The sequence below is a fragment of the Muntiacus reevesi genome, chromosome 3 (assembly GCF_963930625.1).
Source record: "Muntiacus reevesi chromosome 3, mMunRee1.1, whole genome shotgun sequence".
NCBI lineage: Eukaryota > Metazoa > Chordata > Mammalia > Artiodactyla > Cervidae > Muntiacus > Muntiacus reevesi.
Genome location: NC_089251.1, coordinates 226,950,929 through 226,965,693, shown reverse-complemented (window position 1 = coordinate 226,965,693; position 14,765 = coordinate 226,950,929).

Sequence of the window (14,765 nt, the reverse complement as noted above, 5' to 3'; positions counted from 1 at the left end):
ACCTTCCCTACTACTCACCTCTTGCTTCCTTCTTCCATTCTATTAAATTTTAGTACCATTGATTCAGTACTCGCTGGCCTTAAAGTAACAACCTCCTTAAACAGAATAGCCTTCCCTTTTCCATTCCCTCACCCGTTTTTGTTACCAGTATGTATGTTTCTTTCTTTCTTTCAGATTTCAAACAAACAAATGTTTGGAAGGTTCTCCTGGTTTGAGCTTGAAACTTTATTCCTTCCTGAAGTCTAGGACAATGTTTTAACTAATATGTCTTTCAGAATTACCATTCAAGTTATTTAATACTTATCAATTACTTTATCACAGAAGTACTAGTAAACCAAGTATCATTTTTAAAAGATTTAGCAGAACAGTGAGAACATTTAAAATAGATGTTCGCTAGTGATTATGCATTTAAATTAATAATGTTCTATATGTGTGTATTTCTTGAATTCCTAGTTCACTTGACAAAAATGGTATTAAAATTGATTTAAGATATTGTTTAAAGAGTAAGTTGGTAGGGAACAGCTCTGAGTTGAACTTTAACATGTATTGAGAGAATTTTCTAGTTGTCCAGACCTTTATTTTCTACTCCAAATACGGAACCACCTAAATAAGCCCATTGAATCTTTCAGTATACAGGAACCAAAAGTCCCATAAAATGATCAAATGGTTCTGAAATCAACTGACTAATTTTCTACAGATCTACTGTTTACCTGTAAACCAATGCTTTAAAAAAAAAAACACAAAACTGTTCCTTACAACAAAATAAGTCAGAGATTCCTCGAAGTTGTTTATTTCTTCCATAGTTGTCCAAGGTATTCCATTTTGATGGCCAGGTCCTTCTGTCTTGCAGCTACCTATCCCCTGGGCCTTGCTGTCAATTGCATCAAGATTGAAGAAGGAGCAGACAATGGAGGAGGTGTGTCTGCTGCTCAAACTGTTTCAGCCCTAAAAGCGGCATGCCTCATTTCTGCTCACATTCCATTGGCGAGAATTGGTCACATGGCCACCTCAGGCTGCAAGGGAGGCTGGGAAATACAGTCCCTGGCTGGAGAGTTGCTTCCTGGTCATCAATGTATCACAAACCTTGAGAACAGTGGGATTTGTAGACAACAACCCTCTGTCATGTAGTGCACTTTGACAAGTTGACAACAGTATGGCATAAAGAATATATTTAACTCAGTTAATTCAGACTGGGAGAGAGGTCAAGAAAGGCTTTGGGGAGGGAGTGATGTTTAAGCTTTGTTTTAAGAGTCTAAGTTAACCAGGTGAAGAAGAAAGTGTTTGGGGGCAGAGAAAATTTGTGAAAGATAAGGAGGTATAGAAGTATATGGCCTATTCGGAGGACAAAAGTAGTGCAATATATGTGGATTGTATTGTGGAGTCAGGATAAGAAGGTGAGCCAAAATAGGTGGCTAAAGAGGTTTTAGATTCATAGGAAAATGTGTGTTCAAGATATTTGTAGGATGTAGAATCTACAAGGTTTGGATGGGGGATGAGGTCTGAGAGGTAGTGAGAGGCCACATCACCTAAGGCCTTGTAACTGGGGTGAATTTTCAATCTTACTGTGAATAAGACAAAACTAAGGATACATATGTACTTATTCAATCAAACATTCTGTCCCTACTTTCTGAAATACAGCAGTTCCTAAATGGTTCATGTCAGTATAGTGTAGTAGTACGGAACTCTATTTTAGAGGGACGTTGAATTGTTGATGCAGACGAATGTCCTCAGCTTTGCTATCTCATGGTGCAACAGAAATAGATAAAAACAACAGGTATAGGGAAACTAGAGAGTATGAAAACAATGCCAAACAATGCTATTGTGAATTTTTTCTAAAACTTTGGATATGGTTTTGCAAAAGCCAAGGAAAGATTCAGTATTGGGAAGTCTCCAAAAAGAAAGTTTTCCTCTCATGTAAAACAAAGGTGTCATTTCCCCAAAAGGCTGAGGCCCAATTCTCATGGTGTCTGTGACAGGCAAATTATTCTTGGCCACTTCATTTAGCTTCACTTTTCTTCTTCATGAATGGTTGTGCAGTCTACTTCCTGAGGAGAATTAAATAAGATCATACAAATGTGGAGGAAAGAAAATGTGATTTTAAAACCTAATTTCAGATGCTTCCACATGAAAGGTCCTCAACAGAGGAAAATTTATGCTTTTGATTAGGAAAGGATATTGATGGGCCATCTACTTCTGAAAGGCAAAGTCCAAACCCAGCTGGTTGGGAGAGATTGGGATAGAGTGGGTATAAACGTAGTTTGCTCTGAGAAATGAAGCAATGGGATTTTCAAATTTTCTCCCTGGAACCAGAGGGAAAAGCAATGAGACCAGAGTGCTCTTCCCAACAGGCATGGTAGATAATAAAGTGAAGGCTGCTTTTTCTTTGGTGCTCCAGTTTCTTGTTACCCTTTCCTGTGTCTTTAGTAGAGCTTTGCAGCTTCCTTAGATTTGAATTAACACTGCTTTAAGGAATCAAGAGAAAGATTGATTGGGACAGGCTGGGGCATCCCGCAGGCGTTGATAAGGGATCAAGTGTTGTGTCTAGAGCAGAGACCAGGAACAAGTGGTGAAGAACCACCAGGAAAATGTAACTTCCTCTCTGGTGCTCCTCAGAGACATCAAGAAGGGAACTGAACTCTCCTAGTTATTCATTTGCATTTGATGATCTTTGTGTCCCTTTGAGCCCAGAAGCCTGGAAGACTTCGGGACAAGTGAAATATATTGAGCACTTTTTGCTGCTACCACCTTAGAATAAGTTATCACCCTGCTAGCCTGAACTGCTGCAATTGCCTCTTAACTACAGGATCTTCCATTGTCCCTTCCAATCCATTCTTTACACAGTTGCCAAAAAAAAAAAAAAAATGTATTTTAAGCATAAAATGGATCAATCTGCCACTCCTCTTAAATCTTTTCTTTGGCTTCCCATTTGCTTTGGGTAAAACCTGAACTTCTTTTGACCTGTCAGACCTGCATGTTTCCATGAACAGCCTCATATGGTATCCAGTGTTCCCCTTCAACTGCGGTGCTCCAGGACCCTCAGCGTCTGTACCGACCCTTCTCTCTTCTGAAGTCCTCCTCCTCCTGGATTTCATGCGTCTGGCACATCACCCTCAGGTCTCTACACCAGTGTTACCTTCTTGGTGCAATCTTCCCTGGCCATTCCACATAAACGTCCCAGCCTTTCACCATTGCTATTATCTTTTGCGATACTCTGGTTGTTTCTCTGGTCATCTGATGGAAGAACTGACTCATTTGAAAGACCATGATGCTGGGAAAGATCGAAGGCAGGAGGAGAAAGGGGTGACAGAGGATGATATGGTTGGATGGCATCACTGACTCGATGGACATGAGTTTGAGCAAGCTCCAGGAGTTGGTGATGGATAGTGAAGCCTGGCATTCTGCAGTTCATGGGGTCACAAAGAGTCAGACACGACTGTGCAACTGAACTGAGGCTATTTCTTTGTCATACCTACCCTGTACTGTGATTGTCCATCTTTCTGCCTTCTTATTTACTGTCTCTATGAGGGCAAAGGCTCGGCATACTTCACAAACCCCACCAATGCATCTGTACCTGCTTTAGTGTCTGAACCCTAGTAGGCCGTCAGTAATATTTGAAGGATGGATGGATGGATGAACACTTGTCCAGAGTAACATCATCCAATAGAAATATAATGTGGGCAACATATGTAACTTTAAATTGTTCAGCAGCTACATGTAAAAAAAAAAAAAAACAGTAAAATTAATTTTAATATGTATTTTATTTACCCTGTGTATCCAAAATCTTATCATTCTAACATGTAATCATCATATAAATTGTTAATAAGAAATTTTACCTTTTTTTATACTTAAAGTCTTAAAAACCCATTGGGTATTTTACTCTCAGCACGTCTCAATTTGACATAACCACATTTCAGGTGCTTAGTAGCCACATGAGGCTCTTGACTCCTGCACTGGACAGTGAGGTCTAGTTTATAGGGCTTGATATGTTGTAGCTATTAGATAATAAAAATAATGCAAAGCTTCAGAGTAAGAAAGGTTCATGGTGAGAGCTGCAGAAAAGAACTGTACCTACTGACCTAAGGCTTCTTCATTCACCTGCTAGCACCTGGAACCACAGGGAGATCTAGTGTGCCCTACTGGATAAGGCAATAGGATGAGGGGCAAGATGGAATCTGTACAGAAGGTAGACACCCACAGAGCACGTGCAGAGGACACCAGAAGGAAAGCAGCCTTGTTGCCGAGTTGGGAGAAGAAAATGGGCAGCAGGCTTTGCCAGAAAGTTCTCTGCCAGCAGAGAATCTCAGAACGGAATCCATTGAGACACCATCAGAGATCTCACAGAAAGATACTGTTCTTGGGGTTTGTTGGTGACAGAGTATGTAACGCTGATCATTTTTTCTTTTCTTATTATGAAAACTTCCTTTGGCTAATTTGTGTCCAGCAGGTTTTCATTTAGGAATTTGAAACGAGCCAACTAGGCTGTCTACTGAAGACAGTTTTCCGGGTAGGAAATTGTCTCCTAAAAAGTGACTTTTAGATGAGAGCCTCTCGCTAGATAATATTCACCATTGTGTCTATGGCACAGTGCTTGAGAGAAAAATCCATTGTGTGCGTTTAAAACTCAGTTGTCATTCTCTGAGAGTAATATGTGTGCACTACAAGAGGTAAGCCACTCGTATCCAAAGCAAGAACTCTCTCCCACCTGCACTTGACTAATGATTACATTTCATTGGTCAGGACCATCATGATCTCTTGTCACTGTGAGTTCCTGAGTCAGAAGGACAAAAGGGCCATTAGTGCAAGTCACTGAGCCCTCCTCTGCTCTGACGGAGCAAATCGGGGTGGTAGATTCTGAATCATTTTGCACCAGTTTCCCTGAAGGTGTCATGGGGATCTGTGAACAAGAGCACGTTTAAGGATATTTAAGGGCAAATTCCATGGGGCATATCTGAGAATGGTTTTAACATGTTGACTTCTGAAAATAAAGACCCACTCTGCACAAGTTTCAAACAGTATCTGCCAGAAAATTTTGTTGGAGACCCATGGTCTATCTATAAAAGATTCAGTAATTTTCATGAAAGGTTTTCAAAGTGGGGTGAGAAAGGTAAGACTGTTTTCCCAGCACAAAAAAAGTTGCAGTTTTACAAAATACCAGCTCTCTTTGACAACAAACATGCTGTGAAAACACAACTCTTCTTTTCAGACTATATTAATAGAAAAATCTAGTAAACAAGATTAGTACAAAAATGTTCTACCAAGTAGATCCAATTTCTCCAAGGAAAAATTAATCCATACTTGCTACAGGCTTTCACATTAAAAAATAAAAATGAGTCATCATTGTCTCACTGATTATTTTAAGAGATTTTATAAAGGTTAATGGATGTTTGAATCAAATGAGTCTTTTTTATTTTTTTTCCCCTTCACATATTTATGAAGAACATTATGGATGTATTCTTAATGAAACAAAACATTAAAATATAGTTTTAAGTTCTTATGGGCCCCTTGCCAGTTTCAATCCTCTTCCCACCTATTTTGTTATGTCTATGCTCCATGCATGTTTACTACTTGCTACATATGCATGTATCCAGAGGTGAGATACAGTATTGCCTTTGCATATTTTGATTTTCAAAAAAATAATTACTAATGCTAATACTTTATATCTTCTTGCAGAGTATCTCTATGAATATGCAGGCATATATAATTTTTACATAAATAAGCTCATACACACATTTCTACACCTTGTGTTTTCCCTTAATATGTCTTAGATATCTTTTATTTTTACCCATGTAAATCTGCCTCATTTGACTTAGTAGCTCTGAATATTCCATGCTAGATGTACCTCAGTTTATTACCCCAGTTGCTTATCAATAGAAAGTTGTTTACTTTCTTCTATTGCAAGCATTCCTCTATTATAGATATTGCTTAAAATATTTCTATGCACTTGTAAAAGTATGTTTATGAACTAAATTTCAAAGGCTGTGTTCATTTTAAATTTCAATAGTCATAACTAAATTGTTCTTCAAGAAGAATGAGTGTGTTTCCCCATGTTGGGTATTATCAGATAATTTGACATTAGTCAAGCATTGGTGAAAAATGGCATTTCATTGCTTGAATTTACAGTTCTCTAATGTTTGTAAGAGTTGGACTGTGAAGAAAACTGAGTGCCAAAGAATTGATGCTTTTGAACTGTGATGTTGGAGAAGACTCTTGAGAGTCCCTTGGACAGCAAGGAGATCCAACCAGTCCATCCTAAAGGAAATCAGTCCTGAATATTCATTGGAGGGACTGATGCTGAAGCTGAAACTCCAGTATTTTGGACACCTGATGCAAAGAACTGACTCATTTGAAAAGACCCTGATGCTGGGAAAGACTGAAGGCGGGAGGACAACAGAAGATGAGATGGTTGGATGGCATCACTGACTCGATGGACGTGAGTTTGAGCAAGCTTTGGTGATGGACAGGGAAGCCTGGAGTGCTGCAGTCCATGGGGTCACAAAGAGTCAGACACGACTGAGCGACTGAGCTGAACTGAATAATGTTCACAGTAAAAGCTCTTTTCATCTGCTTACTGGTCCTTTTTTGTCTTGTGAACTGCCTACTCATAGCCTTTTCTCAATTTTAAAATTTGATTCTTTTATCAAATTGCTATATAAGTGCTTTTGTGTATTAGGAAAATTAACCCCATTCTTACATGTATCACAGGGTTTTTTTTGTTTGTTTGTTTTACCAGTTTGTTTTCTTTAGACTTTGTTTATGCCGTACAGACTTTGATTCTTTATTCTCTTTCTTCCTCTAGGCCGGGTCCTTGCTACTTAAAGATTCCCTATTGAGGAATTACAGAACCAAAGCAGAGCATTACTAATAAACCTGCCTCAAAAAAACTGAGGAATCTCAGACCTTGAAATGGTCCAAACAGGCACTAAAATTTATCTAACAGGAATGCTGTGTGGAGGACAGGGAGATTAGATTTGAATATATTAAAAGTTCCTTCCACTTTTCTATAAAACCCATGGTGCTATGAAGTTTCTGATTGGAGTCATTTTTTGGAGTCTTTCAGAGTGAGTGTTTTTTAGTTCACTTTGTAGTCTGCAGTTACTTGTATTTATTGTAGGAGAGTTTACTGTCTTGGCTGCAATTTATGCACATGTGACCCTCTGGAAATAAAAGAGGTTGGAAATAAAATAGCCTGACTCAGGGCCTATGGCCAACACCCTCTTCCCCCATCCCACACCTTCGCTGCCCTTGAAGGTCCCAGCACTTCCCTGACCCAGTTGGGGAACGAGTAAGTGGGTTTGTATGATGCGTGAGGCCTCCAAGGGCTGTAGAATGAAATGTGCCCCCTTCCCAGCCCACATGTAGCATGTTTGCCAGCTTCTTTTTGAAGATGGACACGTTGCCTTTTCTGTTTTCTCCATGGACATTCAATAGACAGCAAATGTTGGTAGTCATAATAATCCATGGTTGCCCTGAAAAAACAACAAATTCTTGAGTAAAACCAGCATTAGTGGACTCCAAACAGATGTCACGTCCTGGGCGCCTCCGAGCCAGCTTGCTGTTTGGTAGCCATGACCTTTCGGTGTGAGCCTGCCCCTGGGTGTCGCTGGAGGGGGACCAGCTGCTTTCCCAGAGTGCTCAGAGGCGGCTTCCGACAGCTGTTTGCTCAAATGTTTGATGTCACCTCTCTATTTAGTCCATGAACTAGATCTGAGAAAAGAAAACAACAGCAAGTCCTAAACTGTAAATGTGACATGGCAATAAAATGGCTTATCTGCTTAGATATTGGGAATGCTCCATAGGGGCCAGGCTGAAGGCGGGAAAGGGAGGCAAGGCTGAGGCTTGGGGGTCCCTATTTCTAAATTAAGGCCTTCAGAAGTCTGGATTTGCTTAGTATGTAAATTCCTTTGAACTGGCTTTCCTTGATTGGAGAGTCTGAATCTGGGCTGCCCACAGAGGGAAAGTTGATGGGTCCACCAGAGTTATTAATCATCTCAGATTTCTTCAGTCCCCTACTTCTGGCACTACCTGGGCCAAGATATTTTATCTATAGACATAGTTTATCTCAGTTTGCCTATCTGTGTAATGGAGAATCAGACCTCATTAGATTGTCCAAAAGGCCTTTTCTGGCCTCTGACTCTAAGAGCTTCAGTAACCTTCGCAAAGTTAAACAGAGACCAGAAACTAGGAAGGTGCATGTTTATCTTTCCCCTGTCTTCCTACTTCTTGAAATACAGATGAGGTGGTTTGAGCTCTAGCAACCATCTTGGACCAGGAGGTGATTTGAGAATGGGTATCACGTGCTAAAGTTTCTGGAGAAAATGTAGGAGTCTGGGTTAATGTTATTGTTAATTAATAATGCTTGGTTATTAATAATGCTTAGGAGCTGCATGCTAGCCCAAACCTGCTTATCTTCAGACTTTTTTTTATGTGAAAGAGCATTTTAAGGCATAGTTCCTTAGTATTTTTTAAAAAATTTATTAAAATATAGTTGATGTACAATATAATGTAAGTTATACAGGTGTACAATATAGTTATTCACAATTTTTAAAGGTCATGCTCCATTTATAGTTTTTATAAAAGACAGGCTATATTCCCTGTGTTGTACAACATATCCTTGTAGCTTTTTTTGGCTGCACTGTATGGCATGTGCGATCTTAGTTCCCTGACCAGGGATTGAACACAGACCCCCTGCAGGGGAAGCACAGGTTCCCACTGAACCACTAGAGAAATCCCCCTGGTAGCTTATTTACTTTATATATAGTAGTTTGTACCTCTTAACCGCTATACCTATCTTGCTCCTCCCTCTCCCCACTGGTAACCACTAATTTGTTCTTTATATCTGTGAGTCTGTATCCTTTTTTATTATGTTCACTAGTTTATTTTTTAGATTCCACCCTTAAGTGATATCATACAGTGTTTGTCTTTCTCTGTTTAACTGATTTCACTTAGCATAATGCCCTCCCAAGTCCATCCATGGTGTTGCAAATGCAAAAATTTCGTTCTTTTTTATGACTGATTTGTAGTTTCATTTGTGTATATATATTTTTTCTTGATGTAATTTCTAATAAAGTTCCATGATTTTAAGAATAATAATGGTAGCTAACTTTTTCTTGCTGTGTGTCAGATACTGCAAAAAGTATATTACATGTATTATTTAATGCTAACAGTAACTCTATATGATAGATGCTATTAAAGTCTCTATTTCACGTGAGGAAACTGAGTCTTGGAGTAGCTAGTAAGTTTCCCAAGGTCACAGAATAGGTTAACGATAGAAATGGCAAATATTTCCTTCCTTCTTTAAGAAGAAGGTTAGTGAGTTCACTCTGTCACCCCAGACAAGTGTAAGATGAGTCTGGAGTGCTGAGCAGAGAGTTTTAGGCTAATGAGAGGATTTATCTGGCTAGAGAGCTGGGACATCAATTTTTGACTCCCTAGGTTTTGAGGACATTTGAGGGTGTCCAAGCATGCTGTCCGTAGTAACTTTTTAAAAAAATATATATTACAGGAGAGAGTTAAAATGTGAGAAACATATGTAAGTTATCTTTGAAAGGCAAAAATAAATCCCCTGTTTATAAATTTATCTTCTTTCTTACAGATTCAAACTGAGCACTTTTGGGATATAGAGATAAAAGTTTTGCTTATAAACCCTGTCTGAGTCATAGTGACTTTAGGAAATGGTGATTCAGCAAAATGATTCAATGCAAGTTGACAGTAAGTGAACTATTTCGAGATCTCTTAGAGTCACAGAATCAGAAGGACTGCGGCATGCTGAGGCCTCCCCCAGCATCCCAAGTCAGAGGCTTTGCAGTCATCTTCTGTACCCTTTGAGTTACAGCAGCTATCACCTTACAGGGGCAAGCTGCCCCTTCGTCAGACAGCTCCGGTTATAAGAATGCCTGTCCATGTTAACCCCCAATCTACCTCTGTGACCTGCCTCACCCTCCATTGAGTCTCATTCCACCATTTGGAGCTGCTCAGATTCTGCCTAATCCCTCTTGTACGTAATATTAACCTGTGACCCTGTTTCCAAGTTCCAACCCTGAGGTTACCTACCGCTGATCAAAAAATAAAACTCTGTGTGTGTGTGTGTGTGTGTGTGTGTGTGTGTTAGGAGGAGGAAGCAGAAAAGACAAGTGACAAAACTCTCTGTGTGTGTGTGTGTGTGTGTGTGTGTTGGGAGGAGGAAGCAGAAAAGACAAGTGAGGTAACCTCTCCAGGCCTGGCTGGTTCACTCTGGTGCTTGAATGTACACCTCCGAGCCAACCTTTGCTCAGCGCTAGGTGGACTTGTTAATCTCAAAGGTGGTCTTTCCCAGTGATCTCTAGCTTGGAACAGCCACCTGCTTTTCCTGTTGCCTGTGAGTTGACGCACGAGGTGGGAATGAGAACAATTCCTAGGAAAGGTGAGTGGCTTGGAGTTTCCCTCACTCCATGGAACCCTCAAAGGATGGATATCTGGATGAGCTATCATTCCAGGAAGCACCTCTCTGCCTCAATCCACAACCCACATACCCTGAGCCCTGAATGAAAGGTAGGGCTGTTGCCACAATGCTGATGAGGGACAGTTCATGGCTCATGAAGAATCTGAGGCTACAGATCACCATGATCCTGGGGTATCACAGTGCTGGGGACACTCAGAAAGAGAGTCTGAAGCAGGCGGGTCAGCGAGGGAGCCCAGCCACACACATAGGAGAGAACTTTCTGGCACCAGCACTGCAGCTAAACAGCCATGTTCCTTCCTTCTGATGGCCAGTGTCTTCATTTGGTAGGAATCCTTGCCTTGCAGGCTTTAGCACCAGTGTTTACTCAGTAGCTCTAAACTTCCTTCCTTTCTTGGCCTGAACTTTGAATGTTGAAGCAGGAAATAACTTACTGAATATCATTTGAGTTTTCCCTTGTGGTTCATTATAAGGAAGAGAGGATGTGAATGAATCAATGGCAGAGGGGTTGGTAGGAGAATTTGGACCCCTGGACTTCAAGTCCAGGGCTCTGCTGCTAACTGGGTTCCTTCCCCCAGCTCCCCTCCATCTCTGGTGGTGCAGAGAGGTGAGAGGTGGTGGAGGTGAGAGGAGAAGGTTGGGGAGGGAGGCGGAAGGTGAGTAGGCCTGGTAGGGCTCCTGGGAAAACTTGTGAAGTTGATGAGTGCAGGCAGGAGGCGGGAAAGGGTATGCCTTCCAGTTCATCTTGTATTTTCAAAGTCTGAGTTCACTATTTGCTATGACGAGAGAAGCCCTGTCATCTCCCACCTTTCCCTTTTCTGTTGTATTTTCCCCTCTGTGACAACACAGATGCAATTGATGGCAATGCCTATTTTTTGTCTCTTAGCTTACTTTTAAAAATATTTGCTAAGCTGAATAATTACGTGTTGTAGATAAATTGTTCCCATAGTAGCCTTGGTCATTATTTCAATAAAATTTTTTGAAAGCAAAGAATGCAAACCACTGCTCTCCTGGCCTCAGTGTCTCTAGGGTGCATGGCTGCGCGGGCTGATATATATGTACATCTTTTCAGAGGGGTAAGCCCTCTAAAATAAACAAAAGAAATAACAGAATAAAATAAACTGATAAATAAATAAATAGGGCCAGCGTGGGCCTGGATTCATGAATCTAAAGCAAAAAGGACAGATACTATTGGTGGACATGTGATCAGCTACCTCCCAAACCTCAGATCAGATGTTTGTTCACCCTTCTTTCCCTATCTTCGGACCAAGTTGAAAGATTCAAATTGGATGACTTACATTTTGCATTTTATCTCCTCTCCCCAGTTTACCTTTCCCAGAAGTCTACTGAGGAGGAACAGCTCCTCAGGGCAGGCAGCAGGAGGAAGGAGAGAAATAATGGGCAGGGTTATTCCCACTCTTGAATTAGCCCCATAGGATCTAAGAGACCTTTTTTGCCTTTTCATACTGTTCATGGGGTTCTCCAGGTAAGAGAGTCCCCCTTGGACTGCAAGGAGATCAAACCAGTCAATCCTAAAGGAAATCATCCCCAGATATTCATTGGAAGGACTGATGCTGAAGCTGAAACTCCAATAATTTGGCCACCTGATGCAAAGAGTCAACTCACTGGAAGAGACCCTGATGCTGGGAAAGATTGAAGGCTAAAGGATGAAGGCACAGCAGAGGATGAGATGGCTGGATAGCATGGGCATGAATGGGAGCAAACTCCGAGAGACAGTGGAGGACAGAGGAGCCTAATGTGCTGCGGTCCATGGGGGTCACAAAGAGTCAGACATGATTTAGGACTGAACAATGACAGCAATCCAAGATACTGGGATCAGAACTCATCCTCTACAAGGATTGCTGACTCTCTGGCTACCCCTGAGAAGTCTGCCAAGGACACCCAATTGTTAGAACTAATGCCCTTTCCAGGATTATCCATGTGGTTCAGTGTACATGGCTGTCACTCCCCGACTCAGAACCTACCAAAAGCATAATTAGGGCCCATGGGATCTGACCCTACCGTGAACCGCTCCTTGCTAATCTCCTCCATCAATCTCTTCCTGCTTCCTTGGCTCTGCTCTTGCTTGAATAGGTCAGGAACGTTTCTCCCTCGGGACCTTAGTATTTGCTGCCTCCTCTGCTTGGAATGGTCTCCCTCAGACATTCATGTGGCTCTCTCATTTCACTGAGACCTGGGCTCCAACTTCACCTTATCACAGAACTTCCGTGGCTCTCCAGATCAGCAGCTTGCCTCGCCACTCTGCCCTCACCTGTTACAACTTTGATCTGTCCACTGTGTACGGTCTGTCTTCCTTGCCAGAATGTAAATTCAAGAGGACAGAGACTTTGTCTTTTTCAGTCTTCACCATATCCACATATCCACATTCCTAGCACATTGATTGTGTGCATGTGTGCTAAGTCACTTTAGTCCTGTCTGACTCTTTGTGACCTTATGGACTGTAGTCCACCAGGCTCCTCTGTCCATGGCGTTCTCTAGGCAAGAATACTGGAATGGGTTGCCATGCCTCTTGCAGGGGATCTTCCCGACCCAGTGATTGAACTGGTGTCTCTTACATCTCCTGCATTGGCAAGTGGGTTCTTTACCACTCATGACATCAGGGAAGCCTAGCACATTAATTGTCACTCAGCAGATGTTCATTGGATGCATGCTTTGATGGAGGGGGCAGAGTCATACTTGCTGGTCCAGCAGTGTCTCCAGCACAAGCTAGGTTCATGAGCCTATGGATGTCATCTTCATTGACTATAGCCCCTGGTTATATCTGTGTGTGTGTATACATTTGAATGTTAAGAATAATAAAATTGCTACTTTTTTGATTTTTAATTTTAAAAGTTTAAAAAATAGGCATAGCTGCATGTTAAGGAACCCATGTGGCCAAAAAGCAGAGGAAACTTTCAGAACTTCAGCCTCAAAGGGTTCCACTAGTGCTCAGGTTGCCAGACCTTCCCATTGTCCTCTAGCAGAAGGGAGATATTGTTGAGACATGTCTGGCTTCTGAGTAGTGCTGAGGATGCATCTCAAAGAGGGGATCCACTGAGCTAGTGGTGATAGGAACTGTAACATATTGACCCAGATCTCTGTGCAGGGTCCTCTATGGTTTCAACTACATGTGGTTGATGAGTTTGCTTTTTTAAAAATTTTTATTGGAATATAGTTGATTTGCAATGTAGTGTTAGTTTTACTTGTACAGCAAAGTGAATCAGTTATATATATTTATATATATCTCCAATCTTTTTTTTTGTTTGGTTGGTTTATCTATTTCCATGAAGCTATTAATAGTTGTAAAAGGATTTCAAGACCTCTGAGCTTCCTCTCTCATCCCCAGGAGGACTAGTTGATGGTGCATGAAATACCCATAAAGTGGTACCAAGAGGAAGATTGTCACCTGTGTGTCATTCCTATAGATTTCGTTGACTAGATCTATTTAGTCTGGTTTGCATTCTTAAGCAGTGACATTATTTAACATTTGTTAATCCAAAATTCACTAAGCACATATATTTTGAATCTTCTGGGTCATTCAATAACTATTTACTCAGTAGCTACTATAATGCATTCAAATAAAAAAAAAAAAATCTGGCTTGCTTATCAGGAGCAAAATTCAAATATGTAAAGAAGAGGAGGATATGGAGAAATTCTCTGTCAGCTATTCCTGGAGCAACCCCAAGAAAACTCCTTCCAACCACTAGGGTCCCAAGAATATTTTTAAATGTTCAAAAGTATGCTCTGTATCAATCACTAATTTTGAGTAACATACCCCAGTTTAAAAAGCACAGTCTCTGTTAACCCTCTGGCAAACTACTGGATTTCACATTGCTTGACAGGTAGGCCAGAGTATGGTTTCAGAGAAAGGAAAGTCCGTGGTAGCCAAGCATCACATCTAAAAGACAGGCATGTGAAGGTGTACCCTCAATGGGTCAGCGTTCTCTCTGGTACTGTGTGTCCCACTGTGCTAGACAAGCAAGGCTCTGAGCATTGATCATCAGACGTGTTTACTGCAGCGTGGTCAGCGTAGCCAGTGGCAGGAGGCAGTTCTCCTGCAGGTGATTGATTCGAAGGCCAGGGGCCCTGAGAACATGGATTTTCTGAATTTTTTTCTCGGGCATATGGCGAACAGATGGTGAGCACACAGTCATTCTCTCTTCCATCTGATCCTCTGGGCAACTATTGAGGTTGGCTGGATGGTTCCGGTGTTCAAGTCACGACAGTTCTGTTAGAAATAACTCAGTTTGCATCTGGGGTAAATAACAAAATACAACTTTTTCTAGTACAGATTGGGTGTCTTTGAAGTAATACATTTTGAAGAACTTAA